The sequence below is a fragment of the Zootoca vivipara genome, chromosome 6 (assembly GCF_965207765.1).
Source record: "Zootoca vivipara chromosome 6, rZooViv2.hap1.1, whole genome shotgun sequence".
Lineage (NCBI taxonomy): Eukaryota > Metazoa > Chordata > Lepidosauria > Squamata > Lacertidae > Zootoca > Zootoca vivipara.
Genome location: NC_142589.1, coordinates 86150158 through 86167062, shown reverse-complemented (window position 1 = coordinate 86167062; position 16905 = coordinate 86150158).

The following is a 16905-nucleotide window of genomic DNA, read 5'->3' as shown; positions in this document are numbered from 1 at the left end:
CGAAGCGGTTCCAAGCAGCTCTGACCTGCTGCAAGGCCTGGTAAGATTGTGCAAGCAATTTGTCTCCCCTCCAGTAAAATTTCCCTCCCTATTCGCTTCTTCAATCACGTACAGACTCAGGGACGTGCGTGTCTCATATACCACAGCATTCTTTCCCTTCTGCCATCAGGTGACTCTCCAAATCCTTTCCTGGGGAGAGCAGGGCTTGTTTTTGTAAGACCAGAGAGGTTTCTGTTTTTAAACCCCCCCCCCCCCCCGCTACTCACCCCAAAGAGATTCTTAAAGAGACATGCTTGATTTTTTTTTAAAAAAAAATTTCATTGAGGTTTATAGAGAAAAATACAAAGTTTTATATCTTTCTCCCCCGTTTTTAATCAAACAAAGACTTTAAAAGAACAAAAGGGAGGGATAGAGAAAGATAAAGAAAGTAAAGAGAGAAGAGAAGCTTGTTTTCTCCTGCTCTGGAGAGTAGGACTCGAACCCACAGCTTAAAATGACGAGAAAGGAGATTCTGACTCAACATCAAGAAAAACTTTCTGACAGTGTTTGACCGTGGGATGGAAGGTGGTGGACTCTCCTTCCCGGGAGGTTTTTAAGCAGAAGTTGGATGGCCATCTGTCGCAAGATGCTTTAGTTGAGATTCCTGCCTTGCAGGGGGTTGGACTAGATGACCCCTGGGGGTCCATTCCAACTCTGCAATTCGACACAAAGTTGAGAAGCACGGACTCTGAATGGCACCATCGTTGTTTAATTCCGCAGATAGGGAGCTTTGTTAAAAGTGGGGTTTTGGTAAGGAAATTTATCGTTGTGGTGATTCCTGGCGCCCTGGCCTTGTGTGTGCTGTTCCTTGAGGAGCTGTAACCAGTTGCCGATTTGCTACCGGGTCAAGTTTGAGGTGTTCCTATTAGTATATGAAGCCCTTAAGAAGTTTACCTGTGAGGCTGCCGTACGCTATTAGGCCTTCTCAGCCTCTTTGACCTGTTGTTGCAGGTCATGCTCAATGCCTCTTCTGCATGGCAAATCTTTTTAGTGTAGCAGCATCTGTACTTTGGAACTCCCTGCCTCTTGACGCCAGGCCTTCCCTGTACTATTTTGAAACCCCAACACAGAGGCAGGAGGAGAGGAGAGAGGCATGTCCCATGCAGGGGGTGTTTCCGATGTTCTCACCTTGCCTACGCATTTCGGCATCTGATCCACAGGGCAAGACCTACCGGAGGCAAGCTGCTCCGCTCACTAGGCCTGCCGCTCCACCAAACCTCTTCAGGTCGCGTTCTCGCTAATAAATAGTTCGCTCCAACTTGTATCACAATCAGGTCTAACTGATTTGTAGACAGGTTACAGGTAGGTAGCCGTGTTGGTCTGGGTCGAAGTAAAATAAAAAAATTCTTTCAGTAGCACCTTAAAGACCAACTAAGTTTTTATTTTGGTATGAGCTTTCGTGTGCATGCACAAGACAAGACGTGAAAAAAGAGACAAAGCACAAACACACACACACACACACACACACACAATCTCCAAATTGCACAGTGTGATTCGCTCCCGACACCCTCCTTCTTTCCCTTCTCTCTCTTTCTTTCTCTCTCTCTCATTCATTCAGCCTTTATTGGCATTATTTAGACAACAGAAATCATAAATGGGAAAAATAATAATCCATAATACATTGGTACTCGAGATGTATCCAACACATAAAACATACAGTATACAGTAGAAGACTCAGTAGACACCATTAGGCCTAACCCCTACATTCGTGTTAAAAGTTTGATATTACAGTATTACCCTAATATGTACGTAATTGTGGATAACCTACTAAATTCTGTAGAAACTCATTCCAATTTTTGCCATATTTTTAAATTATAAAAAGAGTCAGGCATCATTCCATGACGAGGCTGCCAACTTAAGTAAGAAGATGAGCCTGCAAAGCTCTCCTTCAGCAAAATTTCGCTGAGCGCCCAGAACGGAGTATCGTGCAGGGAAGCGGTGACGGGAGGCTTCTTTCGCCGTCCCAGTCCCAGCTCCTCTTTAATCAGCTTCCCTGCTCCCTGCCTCCTTCTCATGCTCCAAGGTTTGGCGATTATTAATGTGGAGTGCGGTTCCAGATCGGAGGTGTGCCCATGCTGAGGTGCGGCAGAGCTTCGTGTAGCTCTCTTGAGTTTTATTGCTGCCTAAATTGCCCTCTGCTTGGCAGAGTGACCTAAATAACATTCCCAGGTGTTCTTGCAGGCCTTATCTTTATTACGTATAGATAGATATAATTTTTCATGGAATAATAGAATCGTAGAGTTGGAAGGGACCCTCGAGGGTCATCTAGCCCAACCCCCTGCAATTCAGGAATTTCAACTAAAGCATCCGTGACAGACCTCTGCTTCAAAACCTTCAAGGAAGGAGAGCCCGCCACCTCCCGAGGGAGACCATTCATACTACTACTATGAGTAGTAATAGTTTTGCCTGCACAGACTGGCAGCAGCTTTGTGGGGTTTCGGACAGCGAGTCTTTTCCCGGGTGCTGAACCTTGGACCCTAACCCCACAGCCCCTCCCTAGTACATTAGGGACCCTGCTTTCCCACATTAAGCTGCAGTTTAAAGAGACAGCCGAGCGAGAAAGCGGGAAACGGAGAGGACTAGAAACAGGAGCCCCCCTTTGCTGTGGCCAGGGCAGGGTGCTCCTCCTCCTGGGCCAGCTCTCCGAAGGGTAAGGTAGGTCCTTGGACTCTGCGGAGGGAAGGGGAAGGGCGTTATCAGCACAGAAAAACATTGCAGAGCTCTTGCCAAGGATTACCTAACTGCAAGGTTACCAGACACGAGGTGCGCCTGAGTCCCTAATAACCCCGATAAGCAGAGCAGGTGCTTGGCATGCAGAAGGAGACAGCTTCCACCCTTCGTGGCATTTCCAGAAAGGGTTGGGAATCCCCGGAGAGCCTCTTGTCAGTCAGTGCAGACAACCCTTCCCCTCTCCCCACCCCAAGTTAAATAAAATTAATAAAACTTAATAAAACAATTAAGTTTTCCAAAATTTCACAAATACATTTCAATACACAAGAAAAACTCTTTTTTGTCCAACTTCCCACCTCCTTTTCCACGATGTTCCCGTTGCTATCCTTCTGCTGCTCCCTATTTTCTATCTCTCAAACCTTGACAAAACTACTGTGATCTTTAAACCCTCCTGCTGCTCATGGTTCGAATCCTGATCCCGTGTTTGTCGTGTAATAATATTCCTTTAAATAATTCGAAAAGGGTTTCCCTTCTTCCACAAAAACCTTACTTTAGCTGCTAACTTTGCCCATTGGGCATAATCCATCACCTTCCTTATCCATTCTTCTTTGGTGAGCATTTCTGCGTCTTCCCCTTTTTTTGTGTGAAAATCTTAGCTGCAGTTGTAAATTTTTGGGGGGAACTTCTGTCCCTATAATCCCTGAAATAAAAGCTCCAGGGGTTGTTGTTTTTTGGTATAGTAATCTTAAACATCTTTTTTATCTCATCATATATCATTTCCCAAAAGGCCCTGGACGGCGCATATAATCCCGAGCCACATGGACAAAAGGTCTCCGCTTCACAGGTTCCTATGGAAATCAGAGCTTTGTTCGCAATTGTGAGGACTACAACCTTGCGTCACCTTTAGGGAAATGATAATATAACTCAACAGTAGAGCAGCTGCTTTGGAGGCAGGGCCAATCCCCAGGATCTCCAGTTAGGCCCAAGAGAATCCCCTATGTGTAGCCCTCAGCTTTCTGCACATGGGCAGGTGCACTCTTGGTTGCAATGGGCTCTGTCGCTCCCCAAGGGCCAGTCAGCTGTTGTTTTCTTGCAGTCCAGGTCTGCCCTGCAAACCTCCTTCGTTCCTGCGTTCTGCCTCCACCCCCGGGAGAGGCCGTTTCACTTGCAGATTTTCTGCTTCTTGTGAGACCTTATCAATTATTATTATTATTATTATTATTATTATTATTATTATTATTATTATAAAGAACCAGCTCAAAAACCCATCACAACGCAGGTGCAGAGTGCCTCAGCCTCCAAACACATGCCCTCCAACATTTCTCCGATGGAAATAGGGACGTCCTAACGAAATGGCAAAATGGACGCAGGTGGCACTGTTGGTTAAACCACTGAGCCTAGGGCTTGCTGATCAGAAGGTCGGCGGTTCGAATCCCTGCGACGGGGTGAGCTCCCGTTGCTCGCTCCCAGCTCCTGCCAACCTAGCAGTTCGAAAGCACGTCAAAAATGCAAGTAGATAAATAGGAACCGCTACAGCGGGAAGGTAAACAGCATTTCCGTGTGCTGCTCTGGTTCACCAGAAGCGGTTTTGTCATGCTGGCCACATGACCTGGAAGCTGTATGCCGGCTCCCTCGGCCAATAATGTGAGATGAGCGTCGCAACCCCAGAGTCGGTCATGACTGGACCTAATGGTCAGGGGTCCCTTTACCTTTACCTAACGAAATGTGCAACATTCTGGGATCAAATCAGAAACCGGGACCGGGCTTCTGTCAATCCAGGACTGTCCCAGGAAAATAGGGTTGGTGGCAGGGCCTGCAAATAGAATGCACAGATTCTGCACCCACCCAATGTAATGGTTGCTGCACCCATAACAGCTTCAGGATCTAGCCAGTCACGGAATGGACCAGAGGCAGCAAACGGCGCCTGGGGGAAAGTCTCGCCTGGGGCTATTAAAGGCAGAGGAGCCCTGCCAGGGAGAAGCAGTTGGCAACCACGCACACTTGCAGGCCTGGTTGCACAAGGCGCTGGTTGTGCAATATCCAGAAACGGACCAGGATGCAAAACTGGAGAGGAGACCTGCCCTTCCCCCCTCCCCCACCCCGGCCAGTGTTTCTCCTCCAAAAGTCCTCTCCCAGGGGAGAGTTTCCAAGGGAGGGACCCCAAGCGTTTATGAGCCCAAGCAAAGAGCTGACGGTGGTTCCCTCCCTCTCTCCCTCATTGGTTTCCTCCCCTCCCAGCCCACTGGACGATCCCTTTCCAGCCCCAGCAAAACATGTTTTCCTCCGGAATCTGTCTGCTCCGCAGGCCGGGAGACCAACCCAGGTTTCCGAGAAAGCTCTGGAGGCCTGGAATGGGTCTGACCTTCTTAAAAACCGCGGGAAGATCTCCTGAAAGAAAGAGACCCTCGCTTGCTATCTGGCAAGGCAGGCAGTTCCCAGGCTGGCCTTTGAGAGAATGCAAAAGAAATCTGCCGTCTGTGTCTCTCTAGCATCCTAGGATCCTAGAATTGTAGAGCTGGAAGGGACCCCAAGGGTCATCTCATCCACCACCCCCTGCAAGGCAGCACTCTTTTGCCCAACGTGGGGCTCGAATCCGCAACCCTTCCTTTGCTCTTATTAAACCACTTTTGATTTTGAACTGTTGAGGACTAGAACCTGGCTTTAAGGGGAGGACAGTCGCAGGTCAGTGCTGGAGTGTGTCTGTTTGGCATGCAAAAAGGTCCCAGCGTCTCCAAGCAGGAAAACCCTGGAGGAAAGTTTTTGGAATTCCAGCCCTCGCCTGCAGAATCCTCGGTTCACCTGAGGCGAGCGGGCAAATCGCAAGGCTGGTTTATCTACATATACCCACACTGGCTCCACCCTGCTTATCTGCAGCTGTACTGGCCTCTCAGGGTAAACAAATATGTGTTGCAGACCACGTTTCTCTCTCTCTCTCTCTCTCTCTCTCTCTCTCTCTCTCTCTCTCTCTCTCCTCTCCTCTCCTCTCCTCTCCTCTCTCTCTCTTTCTCTGTGCGAACCAAATAATTATTAATTATTACAGCATTCCTAAATGATTCCCACCCACTCTCTCTCATAACACTAGACCATGCAGTGAAGCTGAACATTGATAGATTCTGCGGAACTCCCTCCCACTGGAGGCAGGGACGGCCACCAACTTGGATAGCTTCAAAAACGGATCGGACAAACACACAGAGGAGCAAAAGGCTTTGGACGACTACTAGCCACGAATAATACAACCCCCCCCCTCCCCAAGTTTTGTTTCTGAAGTTTTCTGCCATTGCCGGACAATTTCGTCACAAGCTTTTCCATCGTGGAGGCGCAGAATTCCCCTTTGGATTAGCTGTGTGGGGTTCCAGGAAAGGGGGGGGGATAAATTTGGGCTCACTTTGCATTTAGAAACAGACCGACCTTATTCCCAATTTCCCCAAATAGCACGAGAACTGAAACACACAGCTATCCTTCGAAATCCGCGTCGCTTCCGAATTTTGCAAAGAAAGTCTCCAACCCCCTAAAAAGTGAACAGAAATGCATAGATAATGAAAGGAACATACAAGACTGCAGCCTTTGCTTGCTTTTTTAAAAAAAGCATCCTATTTTGGGAAAGTGCCTTCTAAAAAAATGTGTGCGTTTTACATAGAACTGCCCTTTTAAAAATGTGTATGTGATGTGATTATATATTACATTAGTTATACAGATGTATACGTTGTATACACATTTTAAAATGCAATATTTAAAAGCAGGAGGGAGAGAGAGATGAGTCATGAAAGTGTGAAGTTGGAAGGAACTCCAAGGGTCATCTAATCTAACCCCCCACAATGCAGGAATCACAAGAAAAGAATCCCTGACTCTTTATAAGCAAACACACACAGCTTATAGACACATGTACACAACCTAGAGTCTGCACCTCTTCTCACCGACCCCATGACTTGCCCCCCCCCATCCAGGACAGTGATGAGGCCCTACAGATCCTCCAATGGGAGCTGCATGATGACAGCATTACGTTTGTGTTTCTATAGGAGAGATAATAATGGCAGAAATGTGGAGAAAGATACTCCTTGGAATTAAAAAGCATTGCAATCTGGTGCGGAAATGTGGCAAATTGAACTTTTGAGATGGAGGGGGGTAAACTGAGCAGAACCAAAAGGGGCAGCTGCCTTGGCGGTAGAAGAGAAGCGCTCTGGGGAAGGGGCTGACCCATTCCATAAGTAACAAAAGAGAGAGGAAAGGACAGAGGAAGTCCGAGGGGACTTGCGCAGACACACAACCGCTGGCCAGGTGCGCAGGTGAGGTGGGGGGGGAGCCTTCGCGTCGTTGGCCAGGCCCCCAGGCTCCCATGCCAAGGTTACACTGTTGGAGAGCCAGAGCTTTCGAAGAGGCGGGAGGGATCCTGTCCTCGAGACTTGGCCCGGCTCCCAGATCCAGGCCAAACAAGCCATCAATCGCAAGGAACCTGGCGGCTCTGAGCACATGATCCGAGGAGGAAAACAGAACGTCCTGGAGGGAAACACCACAGCTTGTGGGGGGGGGAAGAGGGGCAGAGGGACTGTAAGCTCCCTAGGCCGCTCCCCAGGCCTCCAGTGTGCTTTTTCCACACGTGCACCATGCGCACCCATGCGCCGTGCGAGAGCAAAAAAACGTCCCCTGACTTCGCGGTGACCTTTGTGGGAATTTCAGCAGGGCGAAAGTCACTTGGATTAGAGGAGCAGAAATTGCTGCCGTTTGCTTGCTGGTATGCGCAAGGAACATGCCCCAACCGACCTCCCTGGGAAGGCTGCCAAAGGGGGTGGGTTGGGGGGGGTGGAGCAGGAAGACAAGACGCCCAGCAACAAGGCAGTGCTCCAAAGTTGCGCATGATTCTGTTTTTCAAGCATTGTGGGCGGGAGCAAGCTGGCACCAATTATGGGAAGCGATTTGTCGTCCCGCCCCCCCACACTCTGCGCCAATAGGAAGAAGAAGTGTCCCTTCTTCCTCTTCAGGGTCAGAGTTAAGTATATTTGTCAACAGAATAAAGATCACGTTTGTTTTTGCTTGGGTTTTTAAAAATGTTTTGGGTGAAGATTTTAAAACTCATTTCATTGTGTGTATCAAACAGAGAAGACCTAGAATCATAGAATCATAGAATCATAGAGTTGGAAGAGACCACAAGGGCCACCCAGTCCAACCCCCTGCCAAGCAGGAAATACCATCAAAGCATTCCTGACAGATGGCTGTCAAGCCTCCGCTTAAAGACCTCCAAAGAAGGAGACTCCACCACACTCCTTGGTAGCAAATTCCACTGCCAAACAGCTCTTACTGTCAGGAAGTTCTTCCTAATGTTTAGGTGGAATCTTCTTTCTTGAAGTTTGAATCCATTGCTCCATGTCCGCTTCTCTGGAGCAGCAGAAAACAATCTTTCTCCCTCCTCCATATGACATCCTTTCATATATTTGAACATGGCTATCATATCACCCCTTAACCTTCTCTTCTCCAGGCTAAACATACCCAGCTCCCTAAGCAGTTCCTCATAAGGCATCGTTTCCAGGCCTTTGACCATTTTGGTTGCCCTCTTCAGCAAGAGAAACAAAACTATAAGACAGCTACCTTGAACGAGTAGGGATTAGAATTAGAACTTTTGTACTCTCTCCCGCCCCCCCCCAAAAAAAATGATTTCCTGTATCCTAAGGGGATAAACTTTTGCTTAGAAACACTCAAACAGGGACTGATTCTTCTCAGTTGTGAAACAAGGTCACCCTGAAATGAAAAAAAATGGAATCACCATATATGTAACGTTACTACTCATAAAGTATGAGCATTTTTGAAAACTTGATGGAACTGTTTAGAACTTTTACAGCTGTAGAAGAACTTTCAAAAGCATTGGAGAATCCCTCTTAACACCTGGAAGCAGGATCAGGGCCGGATTTAGGTTTGACGAGCCCCTCAGCTACTGAAGGTAATGGGAACCCTTTATATGTCCAGCTGTCCTTTGTCAACAACAAATTGTCGCTGTTTTTTTGTGTTGAATATATGGTATGTGCTTATTGATGGACCTAATAGGTATCTAAAGCCATTTGCCACTGTTGCTGTATGTAGGTTTTATTTAATTTGTTTTTTTTATCTTATATTTTGGAAATGTACATCCACTTTTTTCCCATTAATTTTTCTGGGGGTTCCCAAGAGAGTGGGGTCCTAAGCTATAGCTTGTTTAGCGCTGAGTAGGAACCCTCTGTACTCCAGATCCCAGGATGTGATCCATGCGCAGAACGCGCAACCAAAGTGATGCGGGATCTTTTTGGTGCTTGCAGCAGAAACAAAGGCCAACTGCAACCTCGATTTATTCTAAGCAATAAGAAGAGATGCACAATGTACAAGCACTGGAAAGTTTGCAAGCTCAATATTTACTGCGTCATAATACATACTCTGCATATGACATAATATGTTATATACAGTTGTTACATAGACAAAAATGGATTTATTGTTTCTGGGGTGACTTTTTTTTTGGCACAAGATTTAGGCAAAAGTTCATCTAACTAAGCTACAGGAACGCGAGGCTGTAAAGAAAGTTATAAACCTAATTGCCACCTGTCAGGGCTGCTTCAGTTGGGATCCCTGAATTGCACAGGGTTGGACTTGATGACCCTTGGGGGTCCCTCCCAACTCTACAATTCTAAGAACCGGGAAAGGGTTGTGAAATGGGGACTCCTGCACTCCCTGGCCTCTCCTCTCCCCCCCCCCGCCTCCCGGCTCAGCCTCTGGCCAAATCCTGACCTGCCACACGCTGTCCCTGGTGTCCGGTGACCAAGAGACAGCTGTTGGACATGGCTGGGGTTTGGACGGGAGACGAGGATGGACATCAAAAAGGGAGGCGAAAGGGAGACAGGGCGAGTCATCTCTATGGCAGATGTTCATTGTGCTCATTCAGAGAGCTGGGAGACGCGGCACATTGCAGGTAAGAAACAGGAGGGCTAATAATAATAATAATAATAATAATAATAATAATAATAATAATAAATTTTTATTTATACCCCATCCTCCCCAATTGAAACTGGGATCAGGGCGCCTGACACCAGTAAAATTACAATAAGACATAAAAGAAAAGAAAAACAATTAGTTAAAATACAGGTTAAAATACAATTTACAGTTAACATTTTAAATGCAGCCTCATTTTTAAAAAGGCCCAAGTCAAAAACCATAAGGGAGGAAAACATAGGGGTCAGACTGAGTCCAGGCCAAAGGCCAGGTGGAACAGCTCCGTCTTGCAGGCCCTGCGGAAAGATGTCATATCCCTCAGGGCCCTAGTCTCCTGTGAGAGAGGGTTCCACCAAGTTGGGGCCAGTACTGAAAAGGCCCTGGCCCTAGTTGAGCACAATCTAACCACCTTATGGCTCGGGATCTCCAACGTGTTGTTATTTGTGGACCTTAATAACGTGTTGTTACTTGTGGACCTTGTGGATGTAATAAGAACAGCACAGGCTGCCGGCATGCAAGGGAACCGGCAGGCAGACGCAATTCGGACAACGGCATTGTGAAGCCTGCTGTTTTGCAACACAGGTGATCTGTTGCTGTCTGGGTCATCCTGTTGGCAGAGGGAGAACTTCCCTTCTGTGTCCCAGGGTTTCCTAGAACAGAGGTGGGATCAGGGCAGTAGTGTGACCACTTCCCCCCCACTGGGTGCCAAGGGTACCACAACTATGACGTGGTTTTTGTATTTTATCAACCTTCTATCTTAATCTTCAATTCACAAACAGAGATCCACGTCTTCCCAGTTCCCACCTGAGACAGCTCCCATCTTGATTCCTGCTTTGCAGGGGGTTGGACTAGATGACCCCTGGAGTACCTCCCAACTCTACAATTCTATGATTCCATGTCTACTCAGTGAGTAAATAGCAGCCTTGTAGCCAGACCTCACCCCAGCTCTTTCCCTATAATCCATTTCTCTCTCAAAGCATTGTATATAGAAATAAATTCCTTCAGTAGCACCTTAAAGACCAACTAAGTTTTTATTTTGGTATGAGCTTTCGTGTGCATGCACACTTCGTCAGATACCATGCACACGAAAGCTCATACCAAAATAAAAACTTAGTTGGTCTTTAAGGTGCTACTGAAGGATTTTTTTTATTTTGCTTCGACTCAGACCAACACGGCTACCTACCTGTAACTATTGTATATAGAGTCTTTCTGAAAATACGTTTATTATTTTACGTTGGTATTTACATTAAGATCACATAACATACAATTTACATCAAAATCTATTTATTTATCTTGGCTACTTCCTTCCCATCGTTATATCCGTGATGGTCTAATTCTCTCTCCTCTCTGCTGCCTGTCCAAGCCCTTAACCTTATCTATTTAGTTAAAACCTATATTGCAATCTCTTCTGTCCCCCCCCCCCCATTGCTCATAATTCAAAACCCGTTTGAAATTTGGCTGCATTGCGTTCTTATAGAGATTGAAAAAGAGGTCTCCAAAAATGTTGGTAAAATGGTTCTTGTACTCACAAAAAATAGAAAACACCAGAAATCCCAACAAAGGAGGAATGGGCACACTCTCCCACATTTCTCAGATGAAAACAGGGATGTCCTAAGGAAAGGCGGGACATTCAGGGATCAAATCAGAAACCGGGACGGCTTCTGTAAATCTGGGGCTGTCCCTGGGAAATGGGCACAATTGGGAGTACTCAGAAATCATAGAATCATAGAGTTGGAAGAGACCACAAGGGCCATCCAGTCCAACCCCCTGCCAAGTAGGAAACACCATCAAAGCATTCCTGACAGATGGCTGTCAAGCCTCCACTTAAAGACTTCCGAAGAAGGAGACTCCACCACACTCCTTGGCAGCAAATTCCACTGTCGAATAGCTCTTACTTTACTGTCAGGAAGTTCTTCCTAATGTTTAGGTGGAAGAACTTCCTGACAGTAAGAGCTGTTCGGCAGCTCTTGTTGGAACGCACAGATAACAAGGAATTCGAAATATGTGGAATTATGATTCTTTTATTCCAAGGAGCACCATGAGTTCCCCCTCCTGTAACACCCCATACACCCCAATCCTCAGAGTGGGAATCTAGCAATCCTCAGCTAGATCTGCTCTTAAATGCAGCCTGAATCTGAATCCCTACATTTGACCACCGTCTCCTTCATCTCAGGAGCGGAGCCACCAGACATAACAAGCCTCTTGCAAGGACTCCGTCCAAGTGCCAAGCCACCGGTCCGGCCAATGACAACAAACCACACATGCAAGGGCTCCTGTTTCTTTCCGAGAAGGGAGGCCTGCCCCCCTGGTTCTAGGAAGCACGGTCCCAGGGCGTAACACGGCGTGGAGTTCACATGAAACGGTGCCAGAGACCTGGGTCAGAGCCCTTACATGGGAATAAGCCCCACATAGGGATGGGGAAAGTGGGTGGAGGGGGGGCTTCTCTCCTGTCACCCAAGTCAAGGTAACCCACACCAAGGGGTCAGCCGCTCGGATAGTCCCGTAACAAGACTCTGGGGCCTGTGTCCAGCAGCCCCTCTTCCCCCAAAATAGCACACGGCGGTCAAAAATAGGAAGGCAGAGAGTTGAACCCAGGACAGAACTGAGATATAACACACATCTACACACGTATTGTTTTGCAAACAGGTGGCAATTTTATGTTTCAACCAACATGTGCCTGTTTTCTCTTTCTGCCAATAAAAATTGATTGATTGATTGATTAGCTGTCAAGTCTAATTGCTGCATCGATGTGAGAGGGTTTTTTGGGAGGGGGTGGCAGGAGGGGGTATTCACCATCATAGGAGCCAACTCCTAGGGGACAAGGGGTCTTGAGGAGGCCACCCCCCAAAAAATTGATGGGCGTTGCCGTTCAAATGGTGTGAGTGCACTGTGTTATGCGATCAATTATGTTGATTATGTTGCTTACTTGGCGCCCTCCCAACATTTTGTTCAAGTTGGCACCACCCTCCCCTCCCCAGCTGTTAACTCCCCCCCTGCACCCCCCACCCTAAAATAATCCAGTGACTACATAAGAGTTTGAACTTCATTGCTGGACAGGCTGTGTGTGTTCATGTGTGGATGAGGATGCCGGATCCTGCCCATGTACTCAGGGGGGGGGGATGTCTTTCTCCCCGCCAGCCTAGTCACTTGGCATGACCAGGACAAATGCATACCCTCCAACATTCCTCCGATGAAAATAGGATGTCCTAAGGAAAAGTGGGACATTCTGGGATCAAATCAGAAACCAGGATGGCTTCTGTAAATCCAGGACTGTCCCTGGAAATTAGGGTCACTGTAAGGGTGTTTCAAATATCACAAAAAATAAAAAAAATTCCTTCCAGTGGCACCTTAGAGACCAACTAAGTTTGTCATAGGTATGAGCTTTCGTGTGCGTGTACACACATGCACACAAAACTCATACCTATGACAAACTTAGTTGGTCTCTAAGATGCTACTGGAAGGAATTTTTTTTTATTTTTTGTTTTGACTACGTCAGACCAACACGGCTACCTACCTGTATCAAATTTCACACGTCTTGATATTTGCTTTTGTCCTGTCACTGCAATGAGCAGGACAAAATCTTCCCCTTGCAAGTCTTGCAATCTTAACACCTGCATTTTCCAAAAGGCAGCAAAAAGTGTATTTTTATCTTTTATTCAGGATTCCTCCTTAAATCTCTTAGGCAGTTTCATCTTTGTTTCTTTGATTAGAAAACAGCACCCTCTAGAGGTGAAATATGAGTACTACCCACCTGGAATTTTGGCGCTGTGGTTAAACCACAGAGCCTAGGGCTTGCTGACCACAAGGTCGGCGGTTTGAATCCCTGTGACAGGGTGAGCTCCCGTTGCTCGGTCCCAGCTCCTGCCAACCTAGCAGTTCGAAAGCACGTCAAAATGCAAGTAGATAAATAGGTACCGCTACAGCGGGAAGGTAAACGGCGTTTCCATGTGCTGCTCTGGTTTGCCAGAAGCAGCTTTGTCATGCTGGCCACATGACCTGGAAGCTGTATGCCGGCTCCCTCAGCCAGTAAAGCGAGATGAGTGCAGCAACCCCAGAGTAATCCACGACTGGACGTAATGGTCAGGGGTCCCTTTACCTTTACATGCCGTATATCAGGGTCCCTAAACTAAGGCCCGGGGGCCGGATGTGGCCCAATTGCATTCTCAATCCGGACCGCGGATGGTCCAGGAATCAGCATGTTTTTACATGAGTAGAATGTGTCCTTTTATTTAAAATGCATCTCTGGGTTATTTGTGGGGCATAGGAATTTTCCAAAATATAGTCCGGCCCTCCACAAGGTCTCAGGGACAGTGGACCGGCCCCCTGCTGAAAAAGTTTGCTGACCCCTGTAGATTGATAACAAAGTCATGGTGAATCTCTAATCGGTGCAAGCTCTCCCTAGGGCCTGGGGGAGCAAAGCTTGGATTTGAGGGAACCAAACAATTATTAATATATCCCATGGCATTGCTATGATGGAAGACTTTTGGACTTGGAAATACCAGTTTGTTAAAAGACCTGAAACTTCATTAAACAAACTTTAAACTTCATTAAATGAGAGAAAGCTGGAATGTTCCCGTGGGGGGAATGCACCAAAAAACAATTGAAGAATAAAATTTCCTCTTGCATGCCAACATAATATGGATTCGTTAAGCACGATGGAAAAGTCCCATACCAGATACGATAAGAAGGAGTTAACATTGGAACTATGATATTGAGAATAAACAACAGAGAAAACGCAGGAACCAAAATAAAAGACTTTCTCCGGACCAGACAGAACATGGGAAGTCCCATTAAATTAATTAATTCAGAATTGGCTTCTTCTTTTCCCCTCCTTTTTTATTCACATATGATGTTGATATGTTATTAACTGGAATGTTATTAATGAAAAATTAATTAAAATATTATTTAAAAAATAAAAATATTATTTAAATTTAAACAACAACAATGGACCCAGCAGGCTCTTCCTTTGCAAGACATCTCTCACCTGTCTGCAGAAAGGTGAGCGAGGGACAGATTCATTCCATCCGCTTTGAGAAACAGCAAAATTTGCTCCCCTCCAAACCCCCCCCCCAAAAAAACAACCACCACCCAATAATTCTATTGGAAGTATATTTAAACAAGCACATTCACAATCCAGGAAATAGTCCTTGCAATTGATCTCTTTCTTTTTTTAAAGGGACTTCCCTCCCCAAAAAAGTCCCTTCTTGCCAGCCCACATGGAAATCCAGAGCTTTTCAGCATCAAAGTTTGTTGGCACATTTTGATAGGCTTCTGGGAACTCCCCTCTGGAATATCCCTCAGTCCGGGAAGCCATACGACACGGGAGGGCAAGAGAGAGGAGGAGGAAAAACATTTCAGAGAAAGTTAAGAGCGCATGTGGCTATCAGCAGCCAAATCTCAGGCAAGCAGAGAATCCAGTTTCAACCAGGAATGGAGGCACAACTTTGGTTCCTATTGCACTTCAAGGCAAAGCCACCCTGGATTTGTGTCTTCCTCCACAAAGAATCTGTAGTGGGTTCAGGGCGCTGAGAGGGGTCAGGAAATGCTCTCACTCCTCCTTGCTCCCCTCAGGGAGCTGCAATCCCCAGAGTTCCCTGGGAAGAAGCATTACCTGTTAAAACAGGTCGGCAGTTCGAATTCCCACCTAGCAGTTTGAAAGCACGTCAAAGTGCAAGTAGATAAATAGGTATCTAAACAGCGGGAAGGTAAACGGCGTTTCCGTGCGCTGCTCTGGTTCGCCAGAAGCGGCTTAGTCATGCTGGCCACATGACCCGGAAGCTGTCTGCGGACAAATGCTGGTTCCCTCAGCCTATAGAGTGAGATGAGCGCCGCAACCCCAGAGTAGTCCGCAACTGGACCTAATGGTCAGGGGTCCCTTTACCTTTACCAACTCTCAGCGCCTGCAACAAACTACAGTTCCCCAGGATGCTTTGGAGAGGAAGCCAGGACTTTTCAAAGCAGAGCAATACTGCTTTAAATGCACAGTGCAGAAGAGGGCTTGATTCACAGCTGCCGAAACCTTCTCTTTGGGCATTCCCACTTCTCTGCATTTTGCGAAGCCTCTCTCCCACGAAAGGTTGTGTCCATAAAAGCAGGTATTCAGGGTAATGTATGCAAACAGAGCGCAAAATATGGTCTGAAGCTCAACATCAAAAAAACCAAGATCATGGCCACTGGTCCCATCACCTCCTGGCAAATAGAAGGGGAAGAAATGGAGGCAGTGAGAGATTTTACTTTCTTGGGCTCCTTGATCACTGCAGATGATGACAGCAGTCACCAAATTAAAAGACACCTGCTTCTTGGGAGAAAAGCAATGACAAACCTAGACAGCATCTTAAAAAGCAGAGACATCACCTTGCCAACAAAGGTCCGTATAGTTAAAGCTATGGTTGTCCCAGTAGTGATGTATGGAAGTGAGAGCTGGACCATAAAGAAGGCTGATCGCCGAAGAATGGATGCTTTTGAATTATGGTGCTGGAGGAGACTCTTGAGAGTCCCATGGACTGCAAGAAGATCAAACCTATCCATTCTGAAGGAAATCAGCCCTGAGTGCTCCCTGGAAGGACAGATCGTGAAGCTGAGGCTCCAATACTTTGGCCACCTCATGAGAAGAGAAGAATCCTTGGAAAAGACCCTGATGTTGGGAAAGATGGAGGGCACAAGGAGAAGGGGACGACAGAGGACGAGATGGTTGGACAGTGTTCTCGAAGCTAGCAACAGGAGTTTGACCAAACTGCGGGAGGCAGTGCAAGACAGGAGTGCCTGGCGTGCTATGGTCCATGGGGTCACGAAGAGTCAGACACGACTAAACAACAACAACAACAATGCATACAGATCACATATTCATGTTATTATTAATTTCATTTATGAATTGCTTCCTCTGAAGCGATTTCAAAACACACACACACACACACACACACACACTTTTGCATTAGTAACCTGTATGGTCATGTAGGCAAAAATCCATTTGAGGAATGTACATAAAATTTGTTAAAACACAAGAAATGGCTTGCAATAAATATGTTAAGCGGGCATATGAAGATATTAGCATTAAACATATGGGGAAGGTTTTTTATGTTTGATGTCTTACTGTGTTTTAATTTGTGGGGGGAAGGTAGTATAGCCTGAGAAGTGTTCTGAGGGCCAGACCAGGGGCTCTGAGGGCCGCATCCGAGGTTCCCTTGCCAACCCAAGAGGAAGTGCTTCAGAAGATTTGGGGCAGGGCTCGTCCTGTCCCGAAATTGCTAAAAA